This window comes from Rhea pennata, chromosome 1 (assembly GCF_028389875.1).
Source record: "Rhea pennata isolate bPtePen1 chromosome 1, bPtePen1.pri, whole genome shotgun sequence".
Classification (NCBI taxonomy): domain Eukaryota; kingdom Metazoa; phylum Chordata; class Aves; order Rheiformes; family Rheidae; genus Rhea; species Rhea pennata.
In genome coordinates this window covers 35,371,895-35,385,931 of record NC_084663.1, presented here as the reverse complement: position 1 = coordinate 35,385,931, position 14,037 = coordinate 35,371,895, and positions in this window count along the sequence as shown.

Genomic DNA, 14,037 nt, shown 5'->3' with positions numbered 1-14,037 from the left:
TGTTGGTTTTTTCCATTTCCAATTGCCATTTCAATTTTCACCTTGAAAGGAGACTATGCAGTAAAAAAAATCATGTTTTTAAAGGGTACAATGACAACTTGTTCAAATTTTCAAAATGTATAACATTAAGAAAATAAATTGCCAGATTGCCACACAGTCTGGATCCTAACATATGAGATAGGTGTTTTTGTGCTGCGGGTTAATCACAAGGACATCTCCAGTTTCTACCTGAAGGAGCAGCAACTGAAATTGCAGCGTTGTAATTAACAGAATAATTGCCAAAGCTTTTGGCTATGAGGAGAAAAATGAAAAAGATGCAAATTTTTTAAGAGACTAATTTGACTGTGCACAAAGTTTTTAGAGTTCTAGATTCTACACAACAATGCTACTGTGTTTCTGGACACTGTTTTCTAGTAATTTAGCATTAGAAGTGGATGTTGGACAATACTGTGAATTTGAAAAAACAATAAAAATACTCCAACATAGGATTTTTTATAGTGCCTTTATTATTGTACCTCAAAGGCTGCCCATGAATACAATTTTACAAATGATGTTAGGGAACTGACTGTAGGGCTGGACTGGTGTCATAAGCATTTAATTGTGTGGCTGGAATATTGGTGCTACTCCCCAAAAGTGTTACCAACACACAGTGTCTGGTTTCTTCTGTGGATATTCAGAATTTCTGGATAACACATTTACTTCAGATCTGGATGACACTGGATATGCACTACAGTAAATAGCCCACTGTCCCAAGTGAACTCGTGAAGTTTGAGTCCTCAACAACTTACGTCCTTGAAATGCAGTTGTCAGAATGTAGTCTATATGTTTATTCTTTCTCATTCAAAATATCTTTTCCATGACTTAGTTTATTATTTAGTAGTGCATTATCAGCATTATCTGTATTTAAATATGCCTTTCGTCATCTGCAATACAAGGAGATCAGATTATCCTGAATATTGATTATTTTATTTGTTTGTTTTGAATAGTGGCCATAGAATAAAAATATTTCACCAACATGTCAGAATACTGTTTTTCAGCTTCAGTTTCTAACTACTTCTTTCCTTTTGATTCTGAACAAAACAAAGAAAGAATATTCCCAACCTCAAATGCAGAGCTCTGAGTTCACAGTGTCCATTTAACAACATGGATACTTTGTGCTGATACTTCGTGTTCCATGTTGAAATTACAGTTTTATTTGTTCTTTGCCTTCTTTTAATCTGATATAGCTCCTTAATGGTGTTTTTCAGTGTTGTTAACAAAGAAAAAAAAATGTTCTATTTATTTTTAGATAACATATACAAGTAAAGTTCAAAGTTTCATGCAGAAAGAAAGAAACTTTGATTGCATACAGCTTGCATTAACTTCGTTACTGTTCCATTTAGAAATTTCAGCCAATGTCTAAGTTTCATCAAAGCATATAGCAGGTAAATTTGGCTGTAAAATCATTAACATCATTAACATAGAAGGGCATTATTAATGTTCCTAGTCATTAATAAGTAGGAGCAGAAGGAATTGATTGTGCCTTCATAAATTTTATGAAGTATATCTGTCTTAGGTTCTAAATTATGTAACTAGTTCCTTAAACATATGAAGTTATTTCCATTCATTTCTTTATTTATATTTCATCTGTATTATAATGGCATCTAAGGAACAAGATCTTCATGATAAAACTAGCGACTATTTTTAAATTCTGAAATAGCAAATTGTATTGCATTCTCTTAAAGAAAGCCTAACAACATAAAACAAATTTAAACTTTCATAATGAACATGTATATGCGGAGGAAATGCTGCTGAGATAAGGTCCTTCCTGTTATCTCAGAGAGTTCTAATATTAAGATTCTGTTAATGAAAATAAACAAATAGTATTTATGATTCATGTCAAAGAAAGAAACAAATCCAAATATCCTAACTCACAGAAGGAGAAGCAGAATGCACAGACCAGGAACAAATTTCTTTTCACAGTTACCCACAGACTAGCAGTCTTCAGAATCGAGTGTATCATCAGGGACAACAGGGGTGATAACAGTTATTAAAAGGAAATGGATCGTGGTTGTACGGGGACTTGTAGGAATACTTTGAAGTTGCCTGACTGAGGCTTACTGCTGCAATCTCAAGCTAAAGAGAGAATGATGAGTGAATGTGTAAGTTGCTCCTTTGATTTAGCTTTTGCTTGTTTAATATAGGAGCTATTTTTAGAGGTAATCAAAGCTCAGGTAATCTGTTTGCACTCGTTGTGCATCACCTGTGACCTGTATCAAGTAATCAAAATTAAACGTAACCAGTGTTGCGTTAAAGAGGTGGATAGAATGAGATCCATGGCTCAGTCTACCTAGCAAATAACATTTTTGTGTACTGAACAATGAAGAATTTATACCAAAAAAGCCCTTTCAGGAAATGAAGGCTCTGTCAGGGATAGATGTCTATGGTGGAATGCTTATCTAAATAAGTGCAAACTTCTAATCAAAATATACTATACCATAATAAACCTGAGCTTGCATATACACATTTTAGCTCAGTTAACCTGTGCATATTGACAAGTTGCAGCCCTCTCAGAAGACAGATTTCCTATAACAAAGAAAATGAAAATATTTTGGAAATATCATCTTATCAGTAATTATACATTTACAAGAGATTAACTATAATAAGCAGGAATGGCCACAGTAGACATCTTGTGACTTGACCACAAAGGAATATTCAGGTTTTTAAGGTGAATTTCATGAATTTCACTTATAAACTCCAAATACTCCCCTCTTCTCTTCTTTTGGCCTGTGAATTTTGCATTGCACTTTGAATCCTGGGCTGTGACAGCATCTACTCCTCCCTTGAGGAAAGAGGAGTGAGGGGGAGAGAGGAACAGGGCTTTACTGACACTTCTCTCACACTGCTTTTCTTAATATAGCTGAAAGGAGAAAGTAAATTCTGATTCTAATTATTTATCTAGATAGTTGGCTTGTGCATGTATAAGACTGTAAGCAAGTCTCTTTGTTTATTCAACAGCTATTCCAGCCAGATGAGGGGTGGCAGCGATAGCTCTTTAACAGTATCTAATTCTCCTTAACATGGAAGGAGCATGGTCATAACATAGTTTAATCTTTAGGGTCTCCCGAAGAAAATGTAGAACTCATAGAAATAGGGATGTGAAAGATGTCAGAAATAGAAGTGGTTATGAAGAAAAACACAAGATTTTTGGTGAACGTGAAAAGAAAAAGATAGATTGGCTGCAATCAAAATGAGAGAACAATCTATTAACATATAAAGATTTTTGATTCAATATCTCAGTATCCACTCATTGCAGTGCAAGATATTGAAAGACTTCTTGATGCTACAGTATTCTTCAGGGTAACTTTATTTCTATTTTGACAAAATCAGATAAGAAACTGATATTTTAAAGCTTCCTTATTTATTTAAAACAACTCTCAAACATTAAATATTTATTCTTTTTATTTTTTTTCTTTCTTGAAGAACCTTTCTCCAACTTTCTTGAGAGATTTCTCATGAAAGAAAAAGAATTTATTCTCTTTACTCATTTTTTATCCATGGGCAATTACTTAAGAGAACCTTTTAAGGACTGTAAAGACAGCCTTTAAAAAATTAAGAAACGCCAGAGCTGTATGACTGTCTAACCTTAATTTGGCTATCTATGGATTTTAAGATGGTCTTTAATTAAATAACTGCTACTCAATTTTCTATCTTATCTGGTATACAGAGCAGGTTGTATACAAGATTCAATATATGCTGATATAGCGATAAAATAACCACACAGAATAATCACACAGAGGAAAGTTAGCCTCTCCACAGGAGGATCCATTCTTCAGCACACTAGATGTATGCTTGCCTCTTCTCTTGACAGTATAGAAAACTGATGGGAGATGACAGGTGCTCCTATTCACTTGTGATTTGGTCCATCTGAGGAAGCAGATATTGGTGGCTGTTTGGAAAAAACACAGGGTGTATCACCTACACGGCAGATACTACAGCATCCTGGGTGAAAAGGCTCTTCGTCCCTCCTCCGAAAACTGAGCCGTTCAACAGCTTGAGAACATAAAAGGGGAAAAAATAAAACCAAGGGGAAGCCTGACTGCAGTGTGTTATGAGGGAGATGATCCTAGCTCTGGCCAGAAGGCAGCTAGAAGATTGGGCTGCCAGCTGAGAGGTAGGTAAATTTTAGTGGAACACAAAATGTGCCTATAAAGTAACAAAACCTACCTTTTTACATGGAAAGAGCGCCAGCAGGAGAAAATACAGCAAATTTATTAGCAGAGACTGTTCAGTAGACAGCTACACCCCCAAAATTGAGTGTTTCACTGAGCATTCATGAACACTGGAGCACAACATAATGCTCTATCTGAAGCCACAGTAAGAAATTTGAGGAGCAAACCTGTTCTTGTGCAACACAGAGAAGGTTCAGACTGGGCAGCCATGGAATCATTCCTACTCTGGGTGATTTTAGCTTGGTGTAAAGATAAATCAGATCTTGGTAAGATAGGTTTCATAATTGTTTAAGTAATACATAGGAATTGGTATTAAGATAGTTTTTTGTATTTTTGTTTGTTTTTTTAAGAGACTATACTGTAGAGAAGAAATATTCTAGATAAATAGATAAAATTTTAATAAAATTTTCTCTAGACATTCTAGTGAAAATTCAAGAGCATGCTGAATGGGTTTGCTATTTATTAGTTGGATTTAAATGGGATGAGATGGTCCCAAGTAAGTTGAACCATTGTGGTGAAAAATATATATATATATATCTCATCTCCTAGGAATCAATGAAGAAACTTTGTGACAAGCAGGAGGTGCCTGATATTCTTCTGCATTGATTGTGTTATTTGGATAATGATCTTTTTTTTTTTTTTTTTTTTTTTTTAAAAAAAGAAATTTGTATCTGTATGCTTTTAATGCTTTATTTGGGGAAATATGGCTCTGCTGGATTACAGTTTGGATTATACTTTGTACCTGAAGTATATTCCCAAAAGATCTAAATAGTTGACACAATTCAAATCATTAAATCATAACACAGAGGATATTCTAATATAAGGTGAAACAATGCAGGAACATAGCCAGAAAAGCTCTGAAATGGCTTATGTTCCAGATTTAAAACATAAACAACAAATGAAAGGTTAGAGTTAAAGAAGTCACAGAATAAGGAGAAGAAATAACTTATTATGGGATATATATAAGTCTCATTAGGATAGAGGTGGATCTTTGACCTACAGAAAAAACTGTACAAAAATTTATGGGAATAGTATGTTTTAGGGAAAGCTTTTTACCTAGTCCAGCTGCTAGCTTAAGGGTTTTCTTAATCTGTAAAAATGCAGAACAAGTAGGAGATACCAACCAAAAAAAGGAGTTTGAAATCCTTCCATGGTTCATAAAGAAGTTTCACCTGTCCTGAAATTCTAGTACAGTAAGTGCCGAACAAAGCTGTCACCTGATGCCTGTAAGCAGCACCTCGGGGGCACGCTTGTACAAAGACAGAGCCATCGCTCGAGAACTGCCGCGCGTGCTTCCAAAGCTGAGGCTGCAACCAAGCGTCAGTGTCAGGAACAGAAAAAAAGCCCTCTAGCAGCAGTGGATGTCAGAAGGGCTTTATTTTTTTTTTTTTTTGTCATTGTTTATTCTTTAAAGCAGATCAGGAAAAAAGGTCATGCGTTCTGAACGACAACAACAAAAATAAGTTAGAAAAGGCTTCTTGATTTCAGAAACTTTCCTTTTTCCGTTTCAATTGTATGTTTTACAAGCAGAGATGAACTAGGAAAAGACTGTGATAACTGAAAACCGCTTTTCTGCTTGGGGTAGAAGTGAAGTAGGATGACACAGGAATCTGATATTGAAACTAGATAAACTGCTCAGAAAAACTTTTTCACAAGATGTGACAGTCCTCTTTCACAGGATGTGGTCGGCCACTGCAGAAGTTGCAGCACAAAATCAAACTGCCAAAGATAGTGATGGCTATTAATATCTTGCCCGTATAACAACTTTGAAGCAGATCTCTGTGACACAGATGACACTCCATTAAGATTACCTGACTGTATACTGCATCGAATCCAGATTATTATTTGTTATTTTCCAAATGTGATAACACATAGTTAATTTGCCAAGTATTTTCCTTGAATCTGATCATTTCACCTGCTCAAATGTTGTTCAATATAAAGCAGAAGGCAGATCATTCCATTATCTAGCCAAAAATAAGGGTATTGTGTGTTCCTGTAAATACTGTAAGATTCCATGTACGTGTATGTATTATATCTATATAGGTACATAGATCTAGAGGGGAGAAATAAAGGAATAAAGACCAGTATAATAGGCATATGTATATGCTATTTAAATACATATAAAAAGTAAGAAGATAGCTGTCATTGTAGAATTTTGTCAGAGCCTAGGGAGGCGGTAGCTAAACAAAAACACTCGTATACAGAATATAAGACATATTTTCAGTCTTCAGCAGGAGAAGATAGAAAAGAGATTTATGCTGCCTGCCTGTCTTTAGAAAAGAATGACCTGCAGAGTGCAAAAGGGCTAGAGCACACCTGAGGAAGTGCTGAGCAATGTAACACGTAGCAGTGCGTATTTTCTTTTAGGAAAGGGTTGTTGTAAGGGCAGGTAATGTGTAACTGTGTGTTGCAAGACAACACTTCTGGAACATTCCTGCAAAACTGGTTTGACGTCTGTACACAAGCAGAAACCGTTTGTATAGGAGAAATGCAGACCTTGCCTCCTCCTTTTTCAGATCTTAGAATAATATTTGTAGTTCCTTGATAAATAATGAAGGCCTGTCTTAGAAATGAGGCCAGGAACAGAAATTTCTTTGCATATGGGATAGCTGCAAGCACAGGCTGCTGTCCTGGCTCCTGGATCACCAAGGCCATGGCATGCACGTCAGCATGGCCACTCACCTGGCTTTCCTCTCCTTCCAAGGAAATCAATGTGTGTTGGCTTATGGTGTGCACCTGAATCTTGTCCTGGATCCGAACTGGGGGGACTGGGACCCTGTGTGAGGAATACAGTGCACCAGCCCTTCAGCATCACTGCGTGGCATTAACAGCCACCTGAGAACATGTCATTGGTCTCTGGACTGCCCTGTTTCTGTCTTTTCCTCCTTCGATATCAAATATACTATTCTTGACTATTCAGCTTCATTCCTTGAAGCCCTGCTAATCACCAGTCCTTTTCTCCTTGTTCATTTCTTTCCCATCTGAGATACACTTCAGTCCTGTTTTTTTTTTTTTTTTTTTTTTCCTTCTCTACAAGGTCTGTACCATAATCTCCTCCCCCATCCACTTATTTGTTCCTATTTTTCCCAGCTGAATCTTGGATTTGTCTTTTGTATCCACTTTAGGTCAACTCTTAGGCTTCCTCATGCATATAGTTTGCAACTCTGAAAAATGGGAGCTACCACAGACAACTAAGAAAAGAGATTCCCTGCTTTCAGCTCTAGCATCTGTGTGCTCCCACTCTATTTTCCTGATGAACATGAAAAATGTGCAGTCTGTTATAAGAAAAGTCTGACTTTACATATAACGACTCTGTAGCTCTAGTTTCCAGCACGACTATAGGGGCTTACTGCCTAGCCTGTGACTTACTGCAGAAGCTATGAAAAAGTGTACAATCTAAAAGGACTTAGAAGGTATGAGGGGACTGAACACAGTGAATTGCCCTGCAGAAATGGTGCTTGTGTTGGATGGGCAGGAGCTGTAAGAAACTCAAACATGCCAAATGACAGCAAGACCGTTAGAGATCTTAGATATTTCTCTAGCAAGTTTTTATTAAGCATGTATTAATTCTAACTGCTAGGGCCAAGAGTGCCCTAGTGGGCCTTCTCTGTCATAACCAGCCACTCCTGAGTCCCCACCACACCTCTGCTCATTGGTTTGGGCCCTTCATTTAGGTTCAGTGTGGGCCATTGGTCTTAGTCTAAACTATGCTGTAACTATACCTGTTTCAAATCCTGTCTCTAGTCTCATCTTCTTTTGCCCCTGGATGGACCCTGGACGTGGTTAATTGCTGGTCCTGCCAGGGGCTGTTGATGGATCTTGTTAGCAGCTCCTGGCTCTGCCCACTATGCTCAGGGGGGTCCTGGCTGGTGAGCCCGTCCTCCAGTTTCCACCTCTCCTTCCCTGCGGGCTCCCTCAGCCAGCCCTCACTGTGCTGTGACACTAGTTTGGTTCTCACAGATGTAGATGCCAGTCTGAAGGCTAAGAGAGAACAATATTGAATGCCAGTGTAAAAACAGAGAAGCAAAAACAAAAGCCTGTTATAACAACAACAAATAATACAGTTTTATCTTTGTGTATTTCTTTTCCCTGCAGAGTTTCACTGCATGTAGATTCACTGTAGCTTTAATACCACGAGGAAGTTATTTATGGAAGGAACTGTAGGTGGGGGAAAGAAAATTCCATCCTTTAGAAGATTTAGCTGCTTATGCAGTTCCTCTACATGTTAGATACCTCTTGTAGGTATTTGTCTTTATGATAGATTGTTTCTAGTGCTTTACTACCTCTTGTAGTCCACTGACTCTTCTAGCCCTTTACTTGGGTCCTGACCTTAATTATAAACTCTCTTTTATGGATTATAGGTGCAGGCTTCCAAAAAAACCTGTTGTTGTACTTTTAAATTCTCTAGCCAGTTCAGGATTGTTTCTCTCACAGATGTGGGAGAATGTTTGAGATTAATACATGACTTTTGGGTTTACCTGAGAAAATGAATCCTTTGGACCTTTGGCTTGTGGGCTTTTTATTTAATTCAATTCCTCCTTCATAGCCTGGATCATGGAGCTGAAGCCCAGGGAGCAGGGGAAACATGCCTTCAAATTGTAATTCTCTTTCAGCTGTAGCTTTCCTGGCGTATGAACAGAGTCCCTGAATGTAACTGCTGAAATGCACCTATTCATACTTGTTTTGTAGCTGAGCTATAGCAGCACTTACTGCATACTGAGTATAGGAGTGTCTCTGGTTAAGAATGTGTGCAATACATCTTTGTACAAAAGCTATTGCATTGTATAACTATGGATTGTCGGAAAGGCTGAAGAAGTTAATATCTGAAGGCCTTTGCCTTTTAACAGCTGCAAAATTCTGTCTTCACACTTCTTACTCCAATTATTGTGATCTTACTCTTTGTTACCTGATCATTGTTTTGCTTGATTGTTTTGAGGAGGATGGTATTAGTGTGTTGTTTCTAGAGTATGAGATTTCAAGGAAGGGTATTTTTTCTCCACCGATTTCTTCTATTTTAGGTATCTGATTTGTCTGGTTTGCTAAGTCTAGTAGCTAATTGTTCCTATCATCTGACTATATTTCACATCCAGTCATATGACTAGTTTAGTTTCTCATGAATCTGTGATCAGTTTCTCCATAAAAACAAGAACAGCAGTGTGCAGTTTCTAGTTACCATCTAATGAATGAGAGTTTTACTTAAGAAAATGGTATTTGTTTTTCCTTCATCTGGATACATCCTTCTTTCACTATACTAAAAATGAGGCTTGATTTTATTTTATTTTTTATAGCCAATTTTTCACACTGATGTTGATACTGAAGAATAAATTTCCTCTTTCCACATTTTCCTCTTCATAGTTAAAGATTGAGTCTACAGTATTTATATCTGAATTTCTCAGAGGTCTGAGCAGTTTTTGATCTTGTTTACCAGCTGGACTGAACTGAGATGAAATTCAGTGAAAGTCAGTATGGGATCTTAATTTAATCACTATCTGATGTGGGATTCAGTCTCAGTTTAAAATGTTCTTGGGTGAAAGATGACAGCAATGGAGTTCTGATCCAGTATAAAACCTACCTTACATGTCTTAATAGGCAGTAGTTTTAGCAGATCTCAGTGAAATACTTGCAGACAACAAGAAGTGCCTTTGCTAACGACTCGGTATGAATGATTATATTGTGGGTTAGGGAGAAGTATCAGCCTTAACAATTTGCAGTTAATCTGAGTACACATTTTCTTTAAAGAGAAATCTTTAGAGATCTTGCATATCTTTATTTGCTTAACTTTACCTTTTATTTACATTGTTTTGCATATGAGCAGAAGCAATTAATTCATTTTACTTAGAAATCCCAGTGATTCTTAATGGTTTGTTCCCATTCTGGGTCTGAACCCTATTTCACAATCATACTGTCCATAAACCTAACTGCAAAGAAGCATCTGATTTTGGGGGCAGGGAAGTTGAATATAGCTGAATGCAATGCAGGCCTTTCTGTAGTCTGTTGTCTATGAATCATAAAAGTATTTTCATCACACTGGGATACTGCAGCATGAGACTCAGGACAGATCAGTTATTTGCAAAAACAGTAAATCATTTGATAAACAACTATTTTTACATTTTAATTTCAGGGTTCCTTAGTGTGGACTATGGAAATTACTTCAGTGTCGCAACTAACTCCAAGTGGATATATCACATGGGTCCAGCAGATCACAAATCCCAGGAAAGGGTATGTGGTAATAGAGTTCCTCAATGGATCTCAGTGCATCTTAGTAACAGTAGTAAAGAGACTTGCAACTTGATTAAGAGAAAACTCATGAAATTAAAGTAAATAGTTAAGGATTTTTTTTTTTGGCAGATCCAGATGTAATGGAAAATGCATATACAGGAATGCTAATAACTGGCATCTCAACCAGTATTATAAAGAAGATTCAACTGTTTTTCATAGTGCCTTTTTCAGTGGCAGCTGTATCAGTGACCGGGAAGGTTTACGCTACGTACATTACAGACATGCGACTTCAAGCTTTTATATTTGCAGAGGAGAAGATATTTGAAATTAGTTGCCCCATCCAGTTGCCCGGTTGTGTTCCTATCTAATATTTATTTTCATATTACCTCCTTCTGTTATTTCTATTGACACTGCCATATCTGGCAATTTCTACTCTCCTGTAAAGCTCCTCTGAGCCTGGCCTATGTCTTTGCCAAAGCTGCCATGTACATAGAGTGCTTACGTGAGGAGCATGGCTTCTGTGACAATAGCAGTTTATATTTGAATTTGTATGACTATCAGACAGCCATACAGAAGAGCCACGCTTAGCAAGGTGGGTGGGTGAATCTACTCTGTTTATTTACAACAGGTTGTGAATACAACCATACAGACTCTTTCATTTATTGACCTCTTTGTTGGCATGGAAAGTGGAAGGGAAGTTGCTGTTCCCATAACATATAGGAACTGCAACACAAACTGGAAGAAATGATTTATGCCCTATTTCCACTAAGTTATGCAAATTGGAAAAGCTTCAAAAGGCTTAGCAATCTGATGCAAATGGTATGATCATTGTTGAGAGCTGATTTTCATGTGTATATGTTGTATGCATGCCGGCAGACAATATACAACCGTTGCCTATTAGCAACAGGAGCATTCATTTAACGATTAAGAACAACCTTGATTTTGAAGAGAAAGTAAAGCAATAATTTTGTTATGAACAGGCACGACTGAAGGTAAAGAGAAGAAAAGATGAACTGATCACTTACTGAATGATGTATTCATGGATTTTCCGAAAGGAATCCAAAACACATCTAACAAACCCTGCATACAAAATAGGATTAAAACTGACCTAGAAACTAATATTGAGAATGAGTATTCAGTTACAGAGTCAGAAAGGAGTAATTTGCATTAACAATATCTGTGTAATCTGGTAAGTGTTAAACAGTTGTTATGTACATGCTAAGGTGGAGAGGAGGGTGCAAAAATAGCATAAGAAATTACAAGAGTATGTAAATCATAAATGATGCTTTACCAAGGATAGGATTGGGTGAAGGGGGAAATGGATTGAGGGGAGGAAGAGGGGAAGAGATTTAATTTTCACCATCAGTACCAAAGCTCTAGTACAGCATACCATAGTTCCATGACATGGCCTCACTCCTCCCTCTTCCATTTCAAACCTGGGCTGTGGCTGTGTTTCTCTCTGAACCATTATTATTTTCTTGCTCCAGCTTTTCCTACACTCCCTTGCCCCATGTATTATCTTACACACATGTATTTTAAAGGCTACCTATCCACATACACTAATTGTCCTTACTGTAACTTAAGAATATTGCATAAAAAAACATAAAGAAGCATAAAAAACATAACTAAATTGCAGCTTTATTCATACCACAATTTAGTTATATTTTTATGCTAGGTTTACAGTTAAGACTCAAGTTCACCTAGAAAACATACATTTGTTCTCTAGAGAGGGTAAGGAGAGAGCTGACAAAAGGACATAAACTCTCTCAAGGGAAGCCAGGATCTTGGAAGAAAGGGAGAAGACCTACTTGGGTTCATCTATGACCCTGTAAAACAAGAGGAAATAGAAGAACTCTGTTTTGGAAAATTCATCGGTGATTCACAAAGAGAGAGTGAAGAGCCTTGGAATGCATATGCAGTTGCAAACCAGAAGAGGTAATGGTAAGCGGACAGACTTCAAGAGAAAATCTTTACTGTGGTGAGAGGCTTTGGTTATTCCAGTAAATTAGACAGAATTACTATGCAGACTCAAGCACCAGTGTGTGAATATATGTATAATTTAATTCTTAGCACGGTTAATACCTGGCAAGATTTTGAACCAAATAGAAATATTTCAGACATTCCTGGGACACAATTCAGGAGACAATAAATGCCAGGTACCATTCACTACTACCAGGAAGTAGTTTGGCTTCTCCTGCATTCAGGCAGGTGAATATGAACTAGGGCGTCAGCTGGCCTCAGGTCCAGAAGACAGCCCCAGTCTCTTTTATTCACTTCTGTAGTCCTAACCATAGGCCTCAGAAAAGAGTCAGAGCACAGACAGGATCACTGTACTGAGAAATGGGTAGCAAAACATGTAGGCAGTCAAGGTAAAAGGTTGATTAGAGATCTTATCCCAAGTATGTTCTCCATTTTTCAGCACTTCTGTGAAATTCCCAGGAGACACTAGAGGTGCCTTCCTCTACAATCCCTAAGGGGAACAAGCAGCTGCTTTCCCTTATAGTGAATATCTGCTAAAGACTAATGGGATTTGCCGACAGGAGAGAAATAATGTGCACCTGTCTATGCTATCTTGAGAGCATCTGGTCAATTTAAATCAATTTACATCAATATTCCAAAAGTGTGAATATTGATGTAGTATTACAGTTTGAAATTGACTGGTTCATTCATTATTTATGATGGACGCTGCTACGTGCCAGTTCCTTTCTAGACTGGCAAGAAAGAAAGGCTACTTGTTTCCATTGGCATACAATAGTGTGGAAAGTCTGGGATCTGCTACAAATGTGCATTAAAAACTCATTCCCCCAAAATCAAAAAGCTGATGAAACACGAATCATAACAAAATTCTAGTTTTAAATGACTTCAGTGCCAACAAATTTTATTGGTCTGGAAGTTCTGAAATGAACTCTAACTAGCATTTTAAGAGCTTGCCTTCAATTTCTCATAACTTTGTCAAGTTCTAAGCATTTAGAGTGAAATGTTCCATCTGAGAGATTTGCCTTAGGCTGCATTTCTCTGGAATCAGTGAATACTGTATGGCCATTTCCTGGAGTAAGACTGAAGAAAATTACATTGCTGTTTCATGTTAAAAACAAATAAATCCATTGCAGTAGCGTTAGTGAGCAGCTCCAGTAATGCTGTATAGAACAGGGACTTCAGATTTGCGACTCAAGCAAACTTGTGTGTTAAGTGTGCCATTTGCCAGCAAATATCTGTGAAATGCATTGCTATAACTTGAATAGTGTAGGTCAACACGGTAGATGAAAAATCTGTATTACTCTTTGTCAGCTGTGCTTTTATGTCCAAGAGCAGACATCGCTGCCATAGATGTGTTTTCAGTCTTTTGCTTGAGTCTCTCAAGGAATCATTAGATTTGATTCCTGAATTTGTGTTTTGTTTCTAAATCAGAAAATGTCCATTGTTAAGGCAGCAAAGTTACAAAATAGCAAGTTTCATGTTGCATTTGTAACATTAACCTCCAGTGTATGTATTAGGATGCAACTTTAAGATTTATAGGGTCATTTTTTGTTATAGTGTTGGTTTTGTGGACTTTGGGTGGGAGAAGGGTGGGTGGGTATTTCTTTCACTCCGTGCTCCTTGTAAACTG